Genomic DNA, 4,054 nt, shown 5'->3' with positions numbered 1-4,054 from the left:
TCCCACCCCATTTCCCGACAGGTCCAAGTAAAGAACAGAACAATTACGCTCATCTTCTGGTGGTGTGGTAACCAGTTTGAACAAAAGAAGAAAATCATGGACTGAAAAATAACTAAGAGTCACAGAAACCTAGGTATGATAACACAATCTCTATGTTCATATCAGAATTTAGGGAAAAGAAGAAGATGAGTGCAACACTGAAAATGTATAAACAAATAATGGCAGAAAATGCCCTGAGTTGGGGGAGGGGGTGGAATAAGTAAATAACTCTACCTTTCGAGCTGCTCTCAGCCTCAAACAGTATAAATCTAAAAAATACATGCAAAGGCACATCATTATCAAATTTCAGAAAATTAAAGACAAACTGAAGCAACTACAGGGAAATAAAGCATTATCTATAAGTGAAGAATAATTATAAATACCATGACTTTGTCATCAGAAACCATGAAGATTAGGAGGAAATGACATGTTTTTCAAATCTTAAGAGAAACAATCAAAACAAAACTGTCAACTAAGAAATCTATATCCATTGAAAATATCCTTCAGGAATGTGAGTAAACTGAGGACATTCTGAAAAGAAAAAAAAACTAAGGTTTGTTCCTGGCACACCTAACCTAAAGAATGGCTAAACAAAGTTCTCTAATCATGAAATAAATGGCAAAAGAAGGAAATTTGGAATATCAGGAAAGGAGAAAGAGCAAAAGAGTGAACAAAAGTTGGACAAATATGGTAGACCATTCTCTTTAATCTTCTTAATTATGTGAGATGATTGAATTAAAAATTACAACTTGTTTGATGTGAGTCAAAGGAATGTAAAACAATACACTGTAAAGAAAGATGATAAAGAAACTTAAGTAGAAATAATATTCCTATACTTTACTTGAACTAATAAAATGTTGGCACTTTTTTTTTTTTAAAGATTTTATTTATTTGAGAGAAAGCACAAGTGGTGAGAGGGGCAGAGGGAGAGAGAGAAGCAGGCTCTCCCCTGAGCAGGAAGGCCCATGTGGGGCTCAATCCCAGGACCCTGGGATCACGACCTGAGCAGAAGGCAGACACTTAACCAATTGAACCACCCAGGTGCCCTTTGGCACTGGTATTATACATGTATGTTATATATTTATTATGAATTTAAAAGTGATGCTTAGAAAAACCATTAAAAGTCTATAGTGAGATACATTCATAAATTCCAGAGATAAATCAAAAGAGCTGCATTTCTGTGGAACTATGCTGAGTTAAAAAAACTCAATCTCATAAGCTTACACACTTCAATTCTATTTATATAGCATTATTAAAATGGTAGAATTGCAGAGATGAAGATTAGAATGGTGGTTGATGGGTGTTGGGGACATCATATTTTATTCGATTGCCAGAGTATGTAAGTGGAGAGAGCATTGACTTTTATAATATTAACTTCTTGGAAAAGTATAATTATCTTCATTCAAATTTTCTTTAATGATTCTCAGTGGAGTTTCAAATTGTCTTCCAAGAGATCACCTTTCTTTGTTTTATTCATGTATACTTTTTGTTATTTTTGTTCGATATTTTAAATAATATCAAATTCTATTACATTATTAGCTTATTACCACATATATATGAAAGACATTTAATTTTTATTTTCATTGTATATCTAATATTACTGAATTCACAAGTTATTGATATTAGTTTTCAGTTATTTCTATTGGGAATTTGAGGGATCAGGCATTTTGTATATATGAATAATCATTTCCCTTTGTACTTCAAAATTAATAAGCTGTTATTTCTTTATTTTCATCCAGTAGATTAGTTGGTAGTTAAAGAACAATGTGAAATAATGAGGTGAGGAGGTCATCTTTGTCTTATTCCAACCATGGAATAATAATCTGTCTCTTATTCTTTCCTTTTCTACCTCTAACTTCATTTCTTCATTTCACTTCTGGATTTTTCTTGAATGAATTTTGTGCATTTATATTTTCCTAGAAACTAGTAGATTATATGAAAACATTCAGATGTACATTTACCAATGCATTTAATTAACATATTTAAATTTATAAATTTGGTGTCTATCATTATCCCTTTTTTATTATTATAATTTTGTGCATTTTTTTCAATTAAAATATATCAAGTTGCTTTGAAATATATGATTTTTTTATTATTTTATTTTTATATTTATATAATTATATAAACTTTTATTTTTATATTTTCCTCTCAAATCATGAATAGTTTTCCTTAAATGTATTTTCTTAATTTTCCTCAGCTTTGTGCAGTGGCAGTATTATAGCCAGTAAAGTGTACTCAAGGTGCAATTATTGCTTACTGAAAACTTTATTTAATTTTTATTTTTAAAAAAATTTTAAATGTTATTCAACTTTTAATTTAATTTAATTTAATTTATTTTCCTTTAAAAATAAATCATTTTTTAAAAATCATGGGGTTCGATAGTTCAATTTATTTGCACATTCTCTCTCTGCTCTTCTCTAGTATTTTTTAAAAAATATAAGCTATTTCATCCAAATATTCTTCTAATGACATAGAGTAGATTCTGACATTGAATGTATTAATAATGAGTATTCTTGTTTACATACTGCAGATCTGATATAAATGTCTTTGTGCATAATAGAGTACATAAAATGTTATAGATGGTTGATTTTTTATTTTAATCACTTTTAAAATTTTTAATTTGTCTAAGATCATCCAGCTAGGATGTAGTAGAATTAGTATTTTAATCCAGAGTCAAACTCTAGAGACCATATGCTTAACTATTATGCCACATTGCTTGTGGATATCATTTAATTGTGCTTAACTGAATTTCCCTAGGTCTCATTATATCTAAAATGTGATCATGTGAGGAAAAGTTTCACTATGTCTGTTTTGTTATGAAATACCAGACATAATAAAAAGTACCAGTTTCTCTCTACTTCCTTTATTTTAAATAATCTTTCATACAAATGCCACTAGTTTCCTCTTTTTTATAATTCCACAACATTCTCATTGTGTAAAACATTTTAAGAATTTGATACACTTTAGCATCATTCAGAAATATTTTGAAATTCACTGAAAACTAGCTTGCCACAAAGAAAAATGAGACTTTATTGCTTCTCTAATGACTAGAACTAATTTCTAATTGGCTTAACCCTATAGGAATTCTAAACAAAAACAAGAAAATGGGGCTCTCAGTAGGAGCTCATTTAATTTCTGTGTACACAAAAAGAGTAGTCAATTGTTTTCCAGACAACTTTTGAAAATTAACCTAGTACTTTGCTAACAAAGCCCAGACTCTTCCAGCTTGACAGTTCAGCAAATAATCTGAAGATTCTTGTCCCTGCAAGTTAAAACTTGAGAAAGTTAGGGGTGCCTGGGTGGTGCAGTTGGTGAAGTGTGAGATTCCTCATTTCCCTTTGGGCTCTCCCCTCTGTGTCGTGAGCCCCACAGAGGGCTCAGCTCAATGGGGAGTCAGCTTTCTCTCCCCTCCTCTGTCCCTCCGCTTACTCACGCTCTCTCTCTAAATAAATGAATAAATATTTTTTTTTAAGTATTTTTTTTAAGTGTATTAGAAAAAAGAGAAAATTGAAGTGACAGTTGTTGCTCACGGGAACAGCCCCATCCTTCTCAGGTCTTGGTGGAAAAAAGAGGGTCTAGAGTGGGGAAGAAGGGTAGAATGAGATGTCAAGATAACTTCCGAAAATAATTTAAATACCAGCAGGGACAAAGGATATGGTGACTCTGGGGAAAGAAACACTTCAGAAGATTCAAGTATTTTGCCCAATTTTCTTCAAAATCCCTACGAAACAAATACCCTGTTAAGACAGTTTTTGTGTTCTGGTCTTTAGTGTTTTGGTTGACATCTGTCTAAGAAGGTGCATGCATATTCTATAAAATGTTCTGTCCAAGACCCAGTGATTTCATAGGGTAGGTCTGAGGCAGTTTTAAGATTCTTCCCTTATTCTCTGTTTTGTTCCTGTCTTGGGTTTAATATTTGTGAGCTTTTTCTGATGTTTCCCTCTGAAGTATATTTTAGAGAAAGAAGAGATGCTTGTTTAATTGACAGGAAAGCCAAAAATTTCATCTTTGTTTT

General features: G+C 31.6%; 1 pseudogene; it reads left to right on the top strand.

Annotated features, from left to right (window-relative positions):
* The first annotated feature begins 2,234 nt into the window (after positions 1 to 2,234).
* LOC122910951 lies at positions 2,235 to 2,348 on the top strand (annotated as a pseudogene).
* Positions 2,349 to 4,054: the final 1,706 nt, after the last annotated feature.

This window comes from Neovison vison, chromosome 6, assembly GCF_020171115.1.
Source record: "Neovison vison isolate M4711 chromosome 6, ASM_NN_V1, whole genome shotgun sequence".
Classification (NCBI taxonomy): domain Eukaryota; kingdom Metazoa; phylum Chordata; class Mammalia; order Carnivora; family Mustelidae; genus Neogale; species Neogale vison.
This window is presented reverse-complemented; position numbering and strand designations above follow the sequence as displayed.